This window comes from Schistocerca piceifrons, chromosome 6 (genome assembly GCF_021461385.2).
Source record: "Schistocerca piceifrons isolate TAMUIC-IGC-003096 chromosome 6, iqSchPice1.1, whole genome shotgun sequence".
NCBI lineage: Eukaryota > Metazoa > Arthropoda > Insecta > Orthoptera > Acrididae > Schistocerca > Schistocerca piceifrons.
Genome location: NC_060143.1, coordinates 102070313 through 102092525, shown reverse-complemented (window position 1 = coordinate 102092525; position 22213 = coordinate 102070313).

Here is a 22213-nt window from a genome sequence, read left to right as displayed (position 1 = left end):
TCAGAAACGACTTCCTGACACATAAATCTATACTCGTTCTTAACAAATTTCTCTTCTTCAGAAACGCTTTCCTTGCCATTGCCAGTCTACATTTTATATCCTCTCTACTTCGACCATCATCAGTTATTTTACTCCCAAAACAGCAAACCTCCTTTACTACTTTAAGTGTCTCATTTCCTAATCAAATTCCCTCTGCATCACCCAACTTAATTCGACTACATTCCATTATCCTCGTTTAGGTTTTGTTGATGTTCATCTTATATCCTCCTTTCAAGACACTATCCATTCCGTTCAACTGCTCTTCCAAGTCCTGTGCTGTCTCTGACAGAATTACAATGTCATCGGCGAACCTCAAAGTTTTTATTTCTTCTCCATGGATTTTAATACCTACTCCGAATATTTCTTTTGTTTCCTTTACTGCTTGCTCAATATACAGATTGAATAACATCGGGGAGAGGCTACAACCCTGTCTCACTCCTTTCCCAACCACTGATTCCCTTTCATGCCCCTCGACTCTTACAACTGCCATCTGGTTTCTGTACAAATTGTAAATAGCCTTTCGCTCCCTGTATTTTACCAGTTGGTAGAGTTTTGTCAGGACTGGCTCTCCCAAGGATGTCAGTAGTTCTAATGGAATGTTGTCTATCCCCGTGGCCTTGTTTCAACTCGACACGTATCGAAACAAAATTGTATCGTTGTGGATCCCACTCAAGATGCCTTAGAGTTAAAAAAAAAAAAGGGCGAAACGCGTCTGGGACAAATAAATTACAGTGGAGCAAGAAAAAGTGGTTTATATTTTCAAAGTAAATACATTTATACAATCTGAAAGCCTAAAAGTTACTGGTTTAGTTTCGAAACTAAGTCATACAAGGCTATGGGGCACGTTTGCGCAGTCCTGCTTGGGCCGGTTTACGCAATATTTTGGATTGCCATCCTAAATGATTCCCAAGTCAAGCAAACTTTAATACCTCAGCAGTTTGAAACGCTCCTAAAAAAATGTAGGCGTAGGAGAAGAAGGGATAGAAACTGTTATAAATAATATTTGAACCCAATGAACCTCAAGCAGAAAGAAAAAAAATTGTGAGAGCAAGGACTGACGAGGGCGAAAAGTTGCTAAATGCTAGGAGAAGCAGAAATGTTAATAGACCTACTTACGAGGTCATCATTAGTGTTCTCCCAAAGGCAGTTTTACACAGGATAACTCTGCAAGCTCTCCTGTCTCCTGCTATCCTCTTCAGGTCCGCGCATTTGCGTTTCCCTGTATGTCGCCTATCATTTTGCACGTCCTCCTGCCTCGGAATCTCCCCTCACAAATCATTCCTTCCTGGTTCAACGACTGCCCCGTTTAGTTCTTGTTCCTTTCTCTTAAAACCTGCAGAAGTCTGATTAAGAACATGACAACTGCCTTTGTATTTACTGCTTTAAACGATTCAACCAGCCAAAAAGATGTCAAGAATGGATCCAGTGCCTTAGATGCAAGAGGTGGACTCATCGTTCTACAGGAAACACATTTTTTCTTGTGTGGCTACGTTTCAAATCGATAAAAGGTGATGAATATACATTAAATTGACTTTCAAGCTTCTTGGTAGACCATATTATGATAACAGTTGAAAGGCCGCTTCAAAATTTGTTTACTGCCAGTGAAATCGTGTTGTAACTTGTTGATTGGTGTAAGTACGCCTGCAATTTTGTTTAGTGGAAATAAAACATATTTTGAAAATTTTGTTATTGTGTTTTCTTTACTCATTATTGTTTTCTACGATATGCGTTAATGAGACCCCATATGTGTGTAAAACTGCCCCATAACCGAGCCTCGTCCACGCACTCGACTTGAGCACATATAAAATTTTTTGCACTTTTAAATCTAATGTTGATTTAAAAGTACGTAGACCAAGTTATTCTTTAACAACAATGTCGTGACATCGATCAGTTTTAAACACCTTAAATCTAACCAAACAATTTAAAAAGTTGCGAAAAGAAATTCGCTTGTATGTTCCCCTGTCTACCCAACTTGCCGAAGACGATATTTCGTGCACAATGTTAGATGGCAAAATGGTTTGTGGTTGGTAAATTTTAAGGTGAAGTGGATTTGTTCTTTTTTTGATGGCCTGAGTCCTGGTTTGATATGGCCTGCCACGACATCATCTCTTACGTCAACCTCTTCAATTCAGAGCAACACTTACTCCCACCGTCCTTAATTATTATACCTTTCATACATTCCAATCTCTGGCCTCAGTTCAGTTTTTACTCTTTACCACTCACTCTACTATCCGTGGAAGTTATTCCTTGAGGTAATACGATAGTCCTATCATGCTGAGCAGCCTTATTCTACTCAGTATTTTAGATACATTCCTTTCCTCGGCTGTTTCTGCGCAGTGTCTCCACAGTTCTTATCTTAACAGTCCACCACAAACCTTTACCGGTTTTCTCATAGTTCGTGATTGACAGCCGGAAATTTCTGTGTTCGACACACACATGCTTAAAAATTTGTCCCTCGAATTAAGGTTCAGGTTTTATGCTAGTAGAGTCTTTTAGCGAGGAACGCCGCCTTTGCTAATGCTATTCTGCTCGTAATATCCTCTTTGCTTTGTTCACCATACGTTATCTTTCTTCCAAGCTAGCAGATTGCATTCCCTTCGTTACTTATTGATCCCTAATTTTTATATTGACTTTAGCGCTAATTTTATTCCCGCTACTCCTTTTTATTTCCGTCTTTCTTCGGTTAGGTCTCAATCTGTGTTCCGTGCTCGTTAGACTGTTGATTTCATTTAACAGGTCTCGTAGTTCGCCTACATTTTCAGTAATCAGAGATCCAGTGATATCCTTTCATTCTGATATTTAAAGTCACTCCAGATGCTTGCTTTTATATCCGTTATTACATCACCAATGCTCAGTTTGAACAGATGGGGACGGAGAGTGTGTTTCCTTGCTACACCCCATTTTTAGCCTGCAAATACTCTTTCTTATCGTTCTCCCGTGGTTGTTGTACACACTGGTTGTTATCCGTCTTTCCCTGTAGCTTATACTTACTTATCTGACAATTTCAAACATCTTAAGATTTTGCGCTTCAAATATTTACCCGAGACAAACTCACAAAGTCTTGCCTCCATTCTCAGAAACAACGATCGTGTTTCTTTTTGAAGGGAAAAAATCAAAATGTGCACACAGGTGTTTTCCGAAAACAATCTGGATGGCTTAGTGTTAGAGACACTGTACTTGTGTTTAGGAGAGGCACAAATCCTGTCTTCGAACGGTCATATCGATGATACCCGTTTGATCATGGTAATACACTCCTGGAAATTGAAATAAGAACACCGTGAATTCATTGTCCCAGGAAGGGGAAACTTTATTGACACATTCCTGGGGTCAGATACATCACATGATCACACTGACAGAACCACAGGCACATAGACACAGGCAACAGAGCATGCACAATGTCGGCACTAGTACAGTGTATATCCACCTTTCGCAGCAATGCAGGCTGCTATTCTCCCATGGAGACGATCGTAGAGATGCTGGATGTAGTCTTGTGGAACGGCTTGCCATGCCATTTCCACCTGGCGCCTCAGTTGGACCAGCGTTCGTGCTGGACGTGCAGACCGCGTGAGACGACGCTTCATCCAGTCCCAAACATGCTCAATGGGGGACAGATCCGGAAATCTTGCTGGCCAGGGTAGTTGACTTACACCTTCTAGAGCAAGTTGGGTGGCACAGGATACATGCGGACGTGCATTGTCCTGTTGGAACAGCAAGTTCCCTTGCCGGTCTAGGAATGGTGGAACGATGGGTTCGATGACGGTTTGGATGTACCGTGCACTATTCAGTGTCCCCTCGACGATCACCAGTGGTGTACGGCCAGTGTAGGATATCGCTCCCCACACCATGATGCCGGGTGTTGGCCCTGTGTGCCTCGGTCGTATGCAGTCCTGATTGTGGCGCTCACCTGCACGGTGCCAAACACACATACGACCATCATTGGCACCAAGGCAGAAGCGACTCTCATCGCTGAAGAAGACACGTCTCCATTCGTCCCTCCATTCACGCCTGTCGCGACACCACTGGAGGCGGGCTGCACGATGTTGGGGCGTGAGCGGAAGACGGCCTAACGGTGAGCGGGACCGTAGCCCAGCTTCATGGAGACGGTTGCGAATGGTCCTCGCCGATACCCCAGGAGCAACAGTGTCCCTAATTTGCTGGGAAGTGGCGGTGCGGTCCCCTACGGCACTGCGTAGGATCCTACGGTCTTGGCGTGCATCCGTGCGTCGCTGCGGTCCGGTCCCAGGTCGACGGGCACGTGCACCTTCCGCTGACCACTGGCGACAACATCGATGTACTGTGGAGACCTCACGCCGACCGTGTTGAGCAATTCGGCGGTACGTCCACCCGGCCTCCCGCATGCCCACTATAGGCCCTCGCTCAAAGTCCGTCAACTGCACATACGGTTCACGTCCACGCTGTCGCGGCATGCTTCCGGTGTTAAAGACTGCGATGGAGCTCCGTATGCCACGGCAAACTGGCTGACACTGACGGCGGCGATGCACAAATGCTGCGCAGCTAGCGCCATTCGACGGCCAACACCGCGGTTCCTGGTGTGTCCGCTGTGCCGTGCGTGTGATCATTGCTTGTACAGCCCTCTCGCAGTGTCCGGAGCAAGTATGGTGGGTCTGACACACCGGTGTCAATGTGTTCTGTTTTCCATTTCCAGGAGTGTATAAGCACGTGGTACTGGTGTCGCAAAGTACACCCCACGTGGGTTGAACATAAAGAAAAGTTGCTATATTGAAGAATATTGTCAAGACGAGACGTTATAATCACACAAGCATTCGCATTTAAGATTGATCTTAGAGTTACTGATCAACACGTGGTTCCACTTTACTCATAAAGCAGTGACAAAGCAACTACCGGAAAATAATCTGAACTTCACACGAGAATTACACTGCGCTGCAATTTAAGATAACCATAGCCTCCCCCCCCCATGAACCATGGACCTTGCCGTTGGTGGGGAGGCTTGCGTGCCTCAGCGATACAGATAGCCGTACCGTAGGTGCAACCACAACGGAGGGGTATCTGTTGAGAGGCCAGACAAACGTGTGGTTCCTGAAGAGGGGCAGCAGCCTTTTCAGTAGTTGCAAGGGCAACAGTCTGGATGATTGACTGATCTGGCCTTGTAACAATAACCAAAACGGCCTTGCTGTGCTGGTACTGCGAACGGCTGAAAGCAAGGGGAAACTACAGCCGTAATTTTTCCCGGGAGCATGCAGCTTTACTGTATGACTACATGATGATGGCGTCCTCTTGGGTAAAATATTCCGGAGGTAAAATAGTCCCCCATTCGGATCTCCGGGCGGGGACTACTCAAGAGGATGCCGTTATCAGGAGAAAGAAAACTGGCGTTCTACGGATCGGAGCGTGGAATGTCAGATCCCTTAATCGTGCAGGTAGGTTAGAAAATTTAAAAAGGGAAATGGATAGGTTGAAGTTAGATATAGTGGGAATTAGTGAAGTTCGGTGGCAGGAGGAACAAGACTTCTGGTCAGGTGACTACAGGGTTATAATCACAAAATCAAATAGGGGTAATGCAGGAGTAGGTTTAATAATGAATAGGAAAATAGGAATGCGGGTAAGCTACTACAAACAGCATAGTGAACGCATTATTGTGGCCAAGATAGATACGAAGCCCACGCCTACTACAGTAGTACAAGTTTATATGCCAACTAGCTCTGCAGATGACGAAGAAATTGAAGAAATGTATGATGAAATAAAAGAAATTATTCAGATTGTGAAGGGAGACGAAAATTTAATAGTCATGGGTGACTGGAATTCGAGTGTAGGAAAAGGGAGAGAAGGAAACATAGTAGGTGAATATGGATTGGGGGACAGAAATGAAAGAGGAAGCCGCCTGGTCGAATTTTGCACAGAGCACAACATAATCATAACTAACACTTGGTTTAAGAATCATGAAAGAAGGTTGTATACATGGAAGAACCCTGGAGATACTAAAAGGTTTCAGATAGATTATATAATGGTAAGACAGAGATTTAGGAACCAGGTTTTAAATTGTAAGACATTTCCAGGGGCAGATGTGGACTCTGACCACAATCTATTGGTTATGACCTGTAGATTGAAACTGAAGAAACTGCAAAAAGGTGGGAATTTAAGGAGATGGGACCTGGATAAACTAAAAGAACCAGAGGTTGTACAGAGATTCAGGGAGAGCATAAGGGAGCAATTGACAGGAATGGGGGAAATAAATACAGTAGAAGAAGAATGGGTAGCTTTGAGGGATGAAGTAGTGAAGGCAGCAGAGGATCAAGTAGGTAAAAAGACGAGGGCTAGTAGAAATCCTTGGGTAACAGAAGAAATATTGAATTTAATTGATGAAAGGAGAAAATATAAAAATGCAGTAAGTGAAACAGGCAAAAAGGAATACAAACGTCTCAAAAATGAGATCGACAGGAAGTGCAAAATGGCTAAGCAGGGATGGCTAGAGGACAAATGTAAGGATGTAGAGGCCTATCTCACTAGGGGTAAGATAGATACCGCCTACAGGAAAATTAAAGAGACCTTTGGAGATAAGAGAACAACTTGTATGAATATCAAGAGCTCAGATGGAAACCCAGTTCTAAGCAAAGAAGGGAAAGCAGAAAGGTGGAAGGAGTATATAGAGGGTCTATACAAGGGCGATGTACTTGAGGACAATATTATGGAAATGGAAGAGGATGTAGATGAAGATGAAATGGGAGATATGATACTGCGTGAAGAGTTTGACAGAGCACTGAAAGACCTGAGTCGAAACAAGGCCCCCGGAGTAGACAATATTCCATTGGAACTACTGACGGCCGTGGGAGAGCCAGTCCTGACAAAACTCTACCATCTGGTGAGCAAGATGTATGAAACAGGCGAAATACCCTCAGACTTCAAGAAGAATATAATAATTCCAATCCCAAAGAAAGCAGGTGTTGACAGATGTGAAAATTACCGAACTATCAGCTTAATAAGTCACAGCTGCAAAATACTAACACGAATTCTTTACAGACGAATGGAAAAGCTAGTAGAAGCCAACCTCGAGGAAGATCAGTTTGGATTCCGTAGAAACACTGGAACACGTGAGGCAATACTGACCTTACGACTTATCTTAGAAGAAAGATTAAGGAAAGGCAAACCTACGTTTCTAGCATTTGTAGACTTAGAGAAAGCTTTTGACAATGTTGACTGGAATACTCTCTTTCACATTTTAAAGGTGGCAGGGGTAAAATACAGGGAGCGAAAGGCTATTTACAATTTGTACAGAAACCAGATGGCAGTTATAAGAGTCGAGGGACATGAAAGGGAAGCAGTGGTTGGGAAGGGAGTAAGACAGGGTTGTAGCCTCTCCCCGATGTTGTTCAATCTGTATATTGAGCAAGCAGTAAAGGAAACAACAGAAAAATTCGGAGTAGGTATTAAAATTCATGGAGAAGAAATAAAAACTTTGAGGTTCGCCGATGACATTGTAATTCTGTCAGAGACAGCAAAGGACTTGGAAGAGCAGTTGAATGGAATGGACAGTGTCTTGAAAGGAGGATATAAGATGAACATCAACAAAAGCAAAACAAGGATAATGGAATGTAGTCTAATTAAGTCGGGTGATGCTGAGGGAATTAGATTAGGAAATGAGGCACTTAAAGTAGTAAAGGAGTGTTGCTATTTGGGGAGCAAAATAACTGATGATGGTCGAAGTAGAGAGGATATAAAACGTAGGCTGGCAATGGCAAGGAAAGCGTTTCTGAAGAAGAGAAATTTGTTAACATCCAGTATTGATTTAAGTGTCAGGAAGTCATTTCTGAAAGTATTCGTATGGAGTGTAGCCATGTATGGAAGTGAAACATGGACGATAAATAGTTTGGACAAGAAGAGAATAGAAGCTTTCGAAATGTGGTGCTACAGAAGAATGCTGAAGATTAGATGGGTAGATCACATAACTAATGTGGAAGTATTGAACAGGATTGGGGAGAAGAGAAGTTTGTGGCACAACTTGACCAGAAGAAGGGATCGGTTGGTAGGACATGTTCTGAGGCATCAAGGGATCACCAATTTAGTATTGGAGGGCAGCGTGGAGGGCAAAAATCGTAGAGGGAGACCAAGAGATGAATACACTAAGCAGATTCAGAAGGATGTAGGTTGCAGTAGGTACTGGGAGATGAAAAAGCTTGCACAGGATAGAGTAGCATGGAGAGCTGCATCAAACCAGTCTCAGGACTGAAGACCACAACAACAACAACAACAAACAACATAGATATTTTAGAGCTAAACCCGAAATAAAGGTGTTTAAATTTTCAGTTAGGCTGAACTTAAGAAATCTATTGTCCTACGGACTTAGCAGACACGCGCTTAGCCGGAGATCTTACCACTTCAGACGCTCGCCACGGACATACTGCCCTGGTCCCTTCCTGAGGGGTGGCTCACCAATACCAACGGAAGTGGCCAGAGGGGCAGCTTCCTATACCAACATGACAAAGGACGGACAGGACGATACTAAGGATAGAAACCTCTCTGCTTTTAGAAAGCGTAGCTACCTGTTCCGACGTTGGTCCTACTGTTCTCTAGCAGACAGGCTTGTCTGCTACCCTCAAGCATGCAACTAGAAATGCATTTGCTCATTCATCCTCTCACACAGAAGGGAAGGGGGATGACAGTATCTTATCATATACAGTATATAAAAGAAAGCTGATGTAGGTTCCGTATGAGACTGTGTGACATGAATTACATATAAACTGTGTTTTAAAGTGTAGTAGTGTGACAGATCGTTCTCGTTTATGTGTAAAAGTAACACGTTCCACTACTCAGTCTCCTCCCAGATAGTCAGAAACGCCACAGTAAATTTAGAAGAGGAATTTCTTCCGTAAATGACAACAGATTTAAGAAATCAAACATGAAAGGAATCCAACAGAGACCTTTCATAACCCCAACGCTCCGGGAAAAGACTGTGCAGGGAATTTTCTGGCCATGCTAGGACATTCCCAAGCAGGCTTCTCACACCCTACTTAAACCAAAAATGTAAAGAAAAGGCAAAAGGTCACCAGGTACTTGCTAAAACATAATAATTTCAACACATCTATAGAATCTACCAATTTCAAACAGAAAAAAAAGAACACAATCTGTGACACCTATTTAAAAGATAGTGTAGACCTAATTCGGTCAGCAAGTAAAAACAATGGTTCCGTGTCATTAATATGAAAACAATTTCTGGTTGTTACCCTTATGGAGTTCACCAGTATTTGCTCATTGCAAGAGCCAACTGATCACAGGAAAATTTATGACTGTTTATTAACAAGCAAAATTTATGAAAATAGCAAAGGTGCCACAGCAATTAAAAAAGAACATCAAATAACATCAGTATTATAAAGCAGAACATTACAATGCACAATCCGCAAAAGCAAAAAATTGATAAAAAACATGTTTTACAAAGTGGTTATCGCAAAAAAAATTCTATATCTTATAAAACTAATAATTTGTAGAATTAAAATAACTATGCGGCACTAATTTAATCACTCTACTATATTTCAATTAGTTAGCAAACAATGAGCACTGTGTCATTATACTGAAACTACAATAATTATGTGATTGTTACCCTTAAGGGGTTCCTCACAATAAATATGCCCCATGCAAAGGCTAATCGATCACAGTCCAATGAGAATGAATAGCAATCTGACCGATAAACGAAGCAATGCCACTTGAATGAATTTACGAAACAAAATAACACAAATCTAATACATCACACAAGAACAAACATTGATCAATAAAACAGTACAATAGTCAACATCTAAAAAAAAAAACACCAATAAATAAAACACCTGCAAAATACAAGAGTCAAAGTCTACAAAAAACAATAATAGAACACCTGCAAAATACAAGAGTCAGTCTAATAAACACCAATAAATCGAATCCCTGCAAAACACACGAGTCGAAGTTTCTGTGACAGAAACACACGTATATGCATTGAACTAAGAACCGTATAATCCCTGTTCACTGATACACTCACTAGTTCCACTGTTCCGAGGCACAATATAAGGGGCGGGGGAGGGTTCGTCGCCGCAGCTGTCAGTAGGGATTTTTATCCATCTGTTGCGTGCAATCCCGCCGTCCCTGCCCTCTCATGAAGTTCTCTCTTGGTGGCCCGTGACACGTACATCTCGATTTGGTTCCATGTTTGTGTTGTCAAATTCGTGCGGTATCCTCGATTGACACGCCAGGTTGATATTCCTGGGCAAGGATGACACTTAATGTCTCTTCTTTGTGTCACCCTTAGCGACCAGAGAACATCGAACCATGATTTACTGTCGCTTGACAGTGGGCATCCGTCAGGAAATGTCGATAGGCGTCGTTGACGTCTGCAAGTTTCTCTGGACAGTACCTGTCAAAAGGCTCCACGCCCCTTGTGTTGTTTCACCGCGGCCGTCTCGTCACGGTCGCGTGCGTGTGGTGCGTTGCCAGCAGATGGATTTCCGCGCGGTGGACCGCTCGCCCATCTCAGGTCATCGCCTCCAGGAAGGGTCGCACGGGGCGGCCGCCCATTAGCTCCAGGTGCAAGGGAAAGTGTTTGCCGCGTACCCTTCTTTTGTTGTCGGCCGCGCTCCCGAAGTGGCCCGGTTGACAGCGTGTCCTGCTGGGAAACCCGCTAGTTTACAACTAGCCCTCCTCCTCGCTGCTCCCGCTGTCTCGTAAGAGTTTTGCCGGTTCGATTTCACGTTCTCAACTGCATTTGAAGACATTGTTCATCATACTTATGTCATTACCAAATGTCATACATAATACCGCTCAGTATTGTCTTTCACAATTTTTTAAGAACAAAAGTGAGACTTATTCTTTTTTTAAAAAATAAAAAAGATTACATGAATCGACAATATAAAAAATAAAAGTTAAATGACTTGACAATATTAAAAAATAAAAGTGAAATGACTTGACAGTATAAAAATTAAATTTAAATGAACTGACAACATAATATTTAAATCCACATCACTAATGTGGTTCACTTATGTTTTAATAAATCAAATGCTACTTATTAATTCACTAAAATGAATAGGATTATGCCTTGTGCAAGTATAGGTCAGGACAGCATGGGGTTCACATGTTATTTACACACACACACACACACACACACACACACACACACACATGCACACCTGTTGTCTATTCTACAAACTAACTACCCATAAACATGCATTACTCAAAATTTTACTTCAATCCACTACTAGTTAAGTCAACAAGCTACTTCAATACTATTTCAACACCGTGTATATACCACTACAACATTGTTCTAATTCGTCCTCTTCTTGACGCTCGCGGCATACGTCTTGTCACATGGTAAACATGGAGAAACGTTCCTTAAACATACATAGAAGAAAGAACAATGGTTATTTGCAAATCAAAACATTTATACCAGTTCACACACCTGATAAGAGACTCACAATTATACATTAATCATACTCATATGTTTTATGTATAAACAGTAAGACAATTTCATCTAAAATTACGTGATCACAAGAGTTAATCACGCAGATGACTCTGAGAAGATTTAAATATCTGCATCATACAGGTTATACTACCTTTTCTTACCTATTTAGCTGCGATTTCGTTCCTTCTTTAAGTTACCTTTCGCTTCCAAATCAGTTATTTCGCCTGTGGTGGTTATTCTGGATTCATTTCTCATGAATGGCAAAATTGTGGTCTCCTCTATTCTGTGAAACAGTTTCATCTCAACATATTGAACTTACAACAGACACAAAAGATCCGAATCCTCCTGTAGTTTAAATGACAAATGTTTTGCTTCATCCTTATTACCTTAAACCAAGCTTTCCTTCGGTCACATAATCAAAATTATTTAATCTTCCTCTACCTTCAAGAGGGAAAATTTCCTCAGTACAAATCATGTAGGCTGCAGTGCATCCCGCACCAGCGAAAACAGTAAGCTGTAATGCTCACAGCATCAGCAAAACACATAAACGTCGCTTTTCTAGGACAAGTATTAACGCAGAATAATTTTTTAGGTTTTGGCTCAACATCAATCAAGACTACCGAAAGGATCCATAATTCTGTTCCATTCTCCATTTGCTAAAAAAACTACTCGTATTTGACTACCACAATAATATTTCAGGGCCACGTAAATTACAGAAACTACAATTCTTCTTTCACCTTGAAGAGAATCAATATACCGACGAAATCCACAGACAGCACTTTACACACTCATCTATAAAGAACAAAAAAAGACATATATCATCAATATTAACATATCATCGCATATTGGCAAGCCAATGGTTAAACAATCGTATTATCGCATCCTGTTTTCAAGATTCCAAACTTACTCATTCCTTTCTCAGAGTTCTCCTATCTTAAAATATTCATACAGCACGCATACTATAGTAAGAGATCCTCATTTATACTGACAGATATAGAATAGTAATAGATAGATAGTAGCACTGAAAGCAGAAAATCGGAAACAAGGCTACAAACAGCTGGGGACCTGGATTTGCCAGACCCATAATACCCACAGATCGGATATTCCCCTGAGTTTTGCATTAATTCAACACAGATCTTACTTCTCTCAGGAGCGACTCTTTTCAATTTACACAGAAAAAACATAAACAGCATTTCACTCGTTCACAAAGAAACCTTTTATCTTCACATTTGAACCAACCTAAATCCTAATTGCACAAGGAAAGAAAAAAAATTAAAAACATCACTTCAATCGATCACATAGAAAAATCTTTATCATTATTTTTACCAACATATTATTCAAAATGCATTTATTACAAATGTAAACTAATCAATTCTTTCTCCTCACCGTCCTCTCTACTTCTCACTGTCCTTTCTACTCATTTTCCATGTCGCTCATTTGTTCCGATTGGGCGCCTTCTGCGCTAATCGTTTGTCATTGCCGGTTTTGTTCATTTCCATTTGCTGGATTATGTCTAGGGTTAGCCGGCCGAATTTCAACATCATGAGGTGCTCCGCCTGCAGTCCTATTCCCACCGTGTTCATCGTAGTATCGATTCTGGTTGCCGTACCTGTAGCGTTCACGATCTTGTCCACGTCCTCGATCATTTCCGTTGTTCCACCTGTGCTCGCGAGTGTTACCCCAGTTTCTATACGGCCGGTCCCGATTATTGTTCCGTTCGCGTCGCGACGACCAGTCACGCCGTTGATTAGTACTACGGCCACGACTGCGATCGCGCTGCTGTGCCCCATAATAACTTTGTGCCTGATTAGGCAGGCATTCTGCTGTATTATATTCCAACTCTTGGAGAAGTGTCTTAAACGTTTCCACGTCCTCTTTGCATCGTCCCGCAAGAATGACGTGGCGCAAGTGCATCGGCAATTTGGTGATGCATATCCTAATTAATTCCACAGGCCCGTATGGGTCGTATAGAAATTGATTTGCCTGCAGAATGTGGTCGAATAGGCGTGCTGGACTGCCGAAACCAGACTGGTTCAAATTTGGCAGCATAATTATGCCATGCTTGACCCTATCTTGTGCCGCTTCCGACCAATAGGCGGAGAGAAAGGCTTGTCGAAACTCCCGAGTGGAGTTGCAGTGACGCGCTGCAGACCTCATGCGAATCGCCGGTTCGCCTTCCAAATAGCCACACATATATTTTATCTTATGTGAACTTGCCCAGTCGGGGGGAAGACAAAACTCAAATTGCTTGAGCCATGCTCGTGGATGTATTCCTTTTTGCGAATTTCGAAGTATCTCAAACTTTCTCACCGTAAGGAAATGTTTGAAATCAAATCCCCACATTTCCTCCTGGCGAGGCCCTTGAATGTTTCTATTTTTCTCATGTCTGCTCCTCAAATTACATTCTACCCTGTCGTCAAAATCTCCCTCATGGCCGGAGTTCCTCTCTCCACTGTTCGTACGGCTATTTTTAGTGCTATTGGCGAGTTCGGAATCATACGCCATGCGGTTTTCCAGATGCGCCACGCGTTCTTGCAATTCGCCTGTTACAGCTTTGTGCTGCCTATTCACTTCGAACTGTCCCTTCTGAAATCTAAGAAGCGAACGCACTTCTTCGGTCTCTGCGGCCGCTACCGGTGTAGTATTGTTCTCGCTTTCCGTCAGCTTCATCGTGCCTACAATGTGCGCTAATGCCGCAATCTTATCATGTATTTGTCTCTTGTCCTCCGCCCCAGTCTGCTTCAATTGTTCTACTTGCTGTTCCAGCGCGTGGATCGCTAAACTGGTGTCCGCTATTATGTTGCTAACGGACGTGGGACAATGCGTTTCCGCCTCTTGGACCCTCGAGAGTACCTGCTGGAGTTCCCTTTGGCATTCTTCTCTCAGTGCTTGGAAATTCCTAAGTAGCTGTTCTTCGCTCTCTTTCGATTCCGTATCGCGAATCCGCTTGCCCTGTTCTAAGGCTTGCAGACGATCATCGATTTGTTCAAATGTGCAGCCTAATTCTTTCATAATATCACTTTTTATTTCACTTGCCAGATTGTTTATTCTTTGTGAGATGTCATCGGACACTCTCTGCATCGACTTGTCAACTTTATTTGTCTGCTGGATTAATTTTTCGTCTATTTGTTCGCCTAGCTCGCGGATCGATTTTTCTGATTTCTGCGTCATTTGTTCGCCTAGCTCTCGGATCGATTTTTCTGATTTCTGCGTCATTTGTTCGCCTAGCTCTCGGATCGATTTTTCTGATTTCTGCGTCATTTGTTCGCCTAGCTCGTGGATCGATTTTTCGGATGATTCTTTTTGCTCTCGGAACGATTTTTCTGATTTCTCTTCGTTTTCTTTATTTTGTTGCAATAAGGCTTTCATGAGTTCTGCCAAATCAATTTGGTTAGTTGGAGGCAAATTAATTTCTGGCTCTGATGTGAGCCCGTTCGTGCTGTTTTGCATTTCCTCTGAAGCATTCCCCAATGCCTTTTCGGAACCGTCCGGCGTGTTAATATTCGAAATCAAATTATCCCCATGGTCCATGTTGCTTAAGTTGTCGGACCGCTTACTTTTAGCTTGGTTACGTGTCTGCATTAGTGCAATTTATACACGCTACACGACACACTAATCAAAATAAATGTGTCCCCCAAAAATTACGACAGTCACCTGAAAGATACCCAACCTAGTACGCACTTTTTCACACGCAAAACAAATTTTTATCTTTGATTGAAACAGTGGAATTTACAAGCGAGAAAAAAAACACATACACATATAAAACACACACATATAAAACACACAAATATAGAAAACAAAACAAGGCAAACAACACAACGCCGCTCAACAACGCCGTGAATCATTTGAAAGTCTGCTCAGAAACAACGCAGAAGTTGTTTGAGCGCTGTAGGGAAAAAAAATTAAGATTATACAATGCTCGCAATCTAACGTTTCAGAGATTCCAGAGTCTAGCAGAATCACAGAACAGGGTCGCCATGTGTAAGGTTGTAGCTTTATTTTTAGCTATGTAAGCGGTACTGCTAGCCAATAAAAGCGGGTTAAAAGCTGTGAGCTGTCTGGGGAAGTTAACCTTACATTACTAAGCAACTGTTTCATCAGGTATCTAGTCTAGGTTTACCAAATTCCCAACCAGACTTAACATTAATTATAATCTTTTAATAGTCGTACACCAACCGGTAATATATATATAAAAAGGAGAATTTAAATAAAAAGAAAGAAATCGATTTATATTTGGAAATTTATTTTCAAGATTGATCATTGAAATTTCAGCATATTAAACTTTATTCCTAACTAAACCGGTGCCTTATTTAGGATTGTGAAAATGTGAGATTGCAATCTTACGGAACACATCAAATATGGAGCCAAGATTGGGAGACTGCATACAACACTGCATTCATAAAACAACACACAAAGAATGTTGAAACGTATGCAAGAGAAAGTTAACCACTACCAACAGATTCAAATTTTCACCCAAAGAAATTACGTTCGTAGCACAATCCTGTCCGTCATGCAATTACCACACACTGGTATACTAAATTCATACTAACTCTCTGTGAAATCTTCCCAAAAAGAATAGCTGAGGGCTACTTTGATGATTACACCACATGCTTCACGTGGTCAAAGCGTATAATTCCACAATAATTTTGATAATTAAAATAAATTAGATCGAAAAGCAATTTACAAAAGAAAAACCTCGAACTGGTTACTAACGTCTTACTGTTAACCTGATGGGTCAAACAGTTATATAAGCACGTGGTACTGGTCTCGCAAAGTACACCCCACGTGGGTTGAACGTATAGAAAAGTTGCTATATTGAAGAATATTGTCAAGACGAGACGTTATAATCACACAAGCATTCGCATTTAAGATTGATCTTAGTTAGAGTTACTGATCAACACGTGGTTCCACTTTACTCATAAAGTAGTGACAAAGCAACTACCGGAAAATAATCTGAACTTCACACGAGAATTACACTGCGCTGCAATTTAAGATAACCTTAGATATTTTAGAGCTAAACCCGAAATAAAGGTGTTTAAATTTTCAGTTAGGCTGAACTTAAGAAATCTATTGTCCTACGGACTTAGCAGACACGCGCTTAGCCGGAGATCTTACCACTTCAGACGCTCGCCACGGACATACTGCCCTGGTCCCTTCCTGAGGGGTGGCTCACCAATACCAACGGAAGTGGCCAGAGGGGCAGCTTCCTATACCAACATGACAAAGGACGGACAGGACGATACTAAGGATAGAAACCTCTCTGCTTTTAGAAAGCGTAGCTACCTGTTCCGACGTTGGTCCTACTGTTCTCTAGCAGACAGGCTTGTCTGCTACCCTCAAGCATGCAACTAGAAATGCATTTGCTCATTCATCCTCTCACACAGAAGGGAAGGGGGATGACAGTATCTTATCATATACAGTATATAAAAGAAAGCTGATGTAGGTTCCGTATGAGACTGTGTGACATGAATTACATATAAACTGTGTTTTAAAGTGTAGTAGTGTGACAGATCGTTCTCGTTTATGTGTAAAAGTAACACGTTCCACTGCTCAGTCTCCTCCCAGATAGTCAGAAACGCCACAGTAAATTTAGAAGAGGAATTTCTTCCATAAATGACAACAGATTTAAGAAATCAAACATGAAAGGAATCCAACAGAGACCTTTCAATGTACATTTACAAATGGCGGTAATATCACGTACACAAGGTACAAAAGGACAGTGCATTGGCATAGTTGTTATTTGCACTCAGGTGATTCATGTGAAAAGGTTTCCGGCGTGATTATGGCCGCACGCCGGGAGTTAACAAACGTTGAACATTCCATTTCGAAAATCGCCACGCATTTTCAATATTCTGAGATTCACAGTGTCAAGAGTGTGTCGAGAATATCAAATTTCAGGCATTACCTCTCACCACGGACAACGCAGTGCCGACGGCCTTCATTTAACGACCGAGAGCAGGGGCGTTTGCGTGGAGTTGTCAGTGTTGACAGACAAGCAACACTGCGTGAAATAACCGATGAAATCAATGTGGGACGTACGACGAACGTACCTCTTAGGGTAGTGCTGCGAAATTTGATGTTACTGGGCTACGGCAGCAGACGACCGACGCGTGTTCCTTTTCTGAGTACGACAACGCCTGCGGCGCCTCCCCTCGATCGTGACCATATTTTTTGGACCCTAGACGACTGAAAACCGTGACGTGGTCAAGTGAGTCCCGATTTCATTTGGTAAGAGCTGGTAATAGGGTTCGACTGTGGTGCAGATCTCAAGAAGTTGTCGACAAGGCACTGTGCAAGCTGGTTGTGACTCCATAACGGTGTGGGCTGTGTTTACATGGAACGGATTGGGTCCTCTGGTCCAACTGACCCGATCATTGACTGAAAATTGTTACGTTCGCCTACTTGGAGATTTTCTGCAGCCATTCATGGATGTCACGCTCCCAAGCAACGATGAAATTTTTGAGTGGCAATCTGCTATATCAACAGGCAATAATTGTTAGCGATTGATGAAAATTTTGGACAATTCGTGCGAATGATTTGGCATTTCGGATCGCCTAACATGGGACTTGATCGCGAGGTCAGTTCGCTCACAAAATCCTGCATCGGAAACAGTTTCGCCTTTATGAACGGCTACAGAGGCAGCATGAATGAACAGTTCTGCAGGAGACTTCCAACGACTTTTGGAGTCCATGCTACATCGAGATGCTGCACTACACCGGGAGAAAGAAGCTCCGACACGATATTAGAGGGTTTCTCATAACCTTTGTCCCCTCAGAGCGCATCTGGCTGATCTTAATCAATAGGTTTGAAAATTACGAGGGCCGTTCAGAAAGTAACCTCCGCTTGATTTAAAAAAATACACCAAGTTAAATAAAAATGATTTAATATATACATCTTACATCTTTGCACTATTTTTCTACATAGTCTCCATAGCGATTGAGGCACTTATCGTATCTCTTCACAAGCTTTGAAATTCCTTCTGCATAAAAATCACCCGCTTGTGCCTGGAGCCAGCCTGTGACCGCATCTTTGAGCTCTTCGTCGTCATCAAACCGCTGTGACCCGAGCCATTTCTTCAAATGCATGAAGAGGTGATAATCACTTGGCGCCAGGTCTGGGCTGTAAGGTGGATGGTTGATAACGTCCCACTTGAAGGACTCAAGAAGGGCCGTTGTTCTGCGAGCAGAGTGAGGACGGGCGTTATCGTGCAAAAAAACGATACCGGAAGTCAGCATACCATGGCGTTTGTTCTGTATAGCCCGTCGTAACTTTTTTATTGTTTCACAGTACACGTCTTGATTAATGGTCGTACCACGTTCCATGAATTCAACCAACAACACCCCTTTGGCATCCCAAAACACCATTGCCATCAGTTTTCTGGCACAAAAATCTTGCGAGGCTTTTCTTGGTTTGGTAGGCGAATTTGAATGTGCCCACATCTTTGATTGTTCTTTTGTCTCAGGGTTCACGTACTTAATCCAGGTTTCGTCACCGGTCGCTATTCTGTTTAACAATGGTTCTCCTTCGTCCTCATAACGTGACAGAAAGTCTAATGCAGAGGCCATTCTTTGAGTTTTGTGGTGGTCGGTAAGAATTTTGGGCACCCATCGTGCACAGAACTTACGGTAACCCAATCTTGCTGACACTATCTCGTACAAGAGAGTCTTAGAAATCTGTGGAAAGCCAGTAGACAACTCCGACATTGAGAAACGTCGATTTTCACGAACTTTTGCATCAACTGTCTGAACGAGTTCGTCAGTCACCAATGATGATCTACCACTCCTCTCTTCATCATGAACGTTTTCTCGTCCACTTTTAAATAAACGTACCCATTCACGGACAACTCCTTCACTCATAACTCTTGGTCCGTACACGGCACAAAGCTCACGATGAATAGCTGCTGCAGAATATCCTTTGGCTGTAAAAAACCTTATGACAGCACGCACTTCACATTTGGCGGGGTTTTCTATTGCAGCACACATTTCAAACTGCCACAAAAACTAAACTAGCGCAGGTACGACGTTCACTCGACCAAGGCTTGATGCCGACTGACCTGTTGAGTGCGTGAACGCACAGATGGCGTCGCTACTCCCCCCACAACCCGCACTGTGACCTATCGGAGGTTACTTTCTGAACCGCCCTCATATATATATATATATATATATATATATATATATATATATATATATATAGGGAGAGAGAGAGAGAGTCACTAACTATTTCCACCAAGAATAACTCCGAAAGTGTGGTAGGAGTTGAAAAGTTTGTGGGACAAAAGTTGTATGGGACAATGGGGGCCATAATATGAGGTTGGTTTTTTGTTTCTACGTGGGGTCGCTTCAGAGATATGAAGGTCAACTTTGTTTTGTTTTTTTTAATGTTATGCTATAGTTTGGTACTTATTTTCTGATAGCGGCTATCGAGACGAATCCAATGATGTTTAACAGTAAGGTCTTTGAAGGTCAACGAAGGTCAAAAAGGTGGCATGAACGTCCATTTACATAAGGTGTTCGAAGTGATGACCATTGGTATCAATGCAGTGCTGCAATCTTCCTATCATGGGTTGAGTGGTATTCCTTATCACTTCAGCACTTATCGAAGCACATGCTCTGACAATTCTCTCTTGTATATAGTGCAAATAGTAAATATTTGCCTAATATGTCGTATCCATCTAACGTGCCACTGACATGTAAACACCATTCAACGGTTTTGCAATACAACACTAATAGAACAGTAAGACTAGTATCATTGAATCAAGCGACTGTGAATGATGTATTCCTTCGAAGCACAAGTCGATATGCTTCTCATTTACAGAGAATGACAATGAAATTCAGTGACAGCTAGAGACTTATACGCTGAAAGATATAATGAATGCAGTCACCCTACACGTCGTACATTTAAATATTTGTATGGAAAATTAGGAGCAACTGGTCTTTAACACATCGTAAGCATATCTGGCAAACGAAGGTTACTAACGAGGAAAAGGAAATGGGTACTTTTGCCACTCTCTTTCCAAGCATTTTTCCCAGCTGGCGGAGTCTGCTGGTTAATCGGATGTAGCATGTTAATTTTAAGGGGTGGCCGGATGCCCTTCCTGTCACCACCCCATACCCCCCGGGAAGGAATTAGTGTACCCCAACTGTCTGCGTCTAGTGTAATCCGTGGAATAGTGTGAATGTGTTCATATATCTGTGAGCCGTGTAACTGAGGTGGAACGTGGGGACCAGCCCAGTATTTATCTAGTAGGATGTGGAAAACGGCCTAAAAACCACATCCAGGCTGGCCGGCACACCGGCCGTCGTCGTTAATCCACCGGGCGAATTCGGTCTGGGGCCAGCGTACCTACCTGAGTCCCGGAACCAGAATGTTAGCGCTCTCGGCTGCCCTGGTGGGAGATCCTTGTGTTAGTTTGTGTCAAATTGCAAGGGAATCTGGCATGAGCCAGAGTAGTGTTGTTCGTGTTCTGCATCGCCATAGATATCATCCGTAGCATATCAGTCTCCACCAAGAATTAACCGGTGCGTATTGTGTGCGTCGCATTGAATTCTGTGTATGGACTCCACTTCAGATTCAGAGCGATGAGGCATTTATTAATTTGATTTTATATACTGACGAGGCTACATTCAGGAACCGTGGAAATGTTAATTTGCATGACATGCATTATCGGGCAAATGAAAATTCAGGTTGGCTGTGGCAAGTTACACACCAAAATCCGTGGTCGGTGAATGTATGGTGTGGGATTCTGGAGGACAGAATTATAGGTCCCTATTTCATTGAAGATAATCTTAATGGTAGGAAGTACACCACATTCCTTCAAGAAACATTGGTCTATTATTGGAAGAAACACCTTTAGGAACAGAGAACAAAATGTGGTATCAACACGATGGGTGTCTGGCATATTTTTCGCTGATGGTTAGAAATGAGTAGAAGAGACAATTCCCAAATGGTTGGACTGGACGCGGAGGAGATGTGTCGTGGCCGGCTCGTTCGCCAGATTTGACGCCTCTGAATTTTTTCTTGTCAGGATTCGTAAAAGACATTGTCCATAAAGGCAACTAATGAGGAGATACGGGACCGAGTTGGGGAGTGATCCGGGCAGCAAGATAAAAGACGCAAACAGTCAGGTTGTAGACTAAAGGATAGGAAACTTATTGAACATCACTTGTTTCTTAGCAAACCATATAATCAATTTATTGAACATCAGAACTCTTTGCTGACGTGTTAAAAAGTCCAAGCATAAAAGTTTTTTTTGTTTAGAACAATACAAACTTTTAAAGAACCCAAAGCACACATGTCTCGTTTCTTTAGAGCAATACAAACCTTAAAGAACACCAATTATAAATGTCTCTTTTTTTTTTCTTTTTAGAACCAACGAACTTCAAGGAATTACTCGAGCATCATTCAAACGTAGACCTCGGCCACCAGTTCCCAGCCCCAACGAGACGAGCAAAGTAGTATTGTAACTATAACACACACACACCAAAGCTCCCTTACACTACACAAGGACACAACCATAAACCTTTGACCAGCCTCAAGGATACCACACTCAAGACAAATACAAATGTGGGCAATATCCTTTCTTCCGGTAGTGTTAGTCCTGCAAGTTTCGTAGGACAACTTCCGTGAAGTTTGGAAGGTAGGAGACGAGGTACTGGTGGAAGTAAAATTATGAGGATGGGTCGTGAGTCGTGATTGGGTAGCTTAATTGGTAGAGCACTTGCCCACGAAAGGCTAAGGTCCCGAGTTCGAGTCTCGATCCGGCACACAGCTTTAATCTGC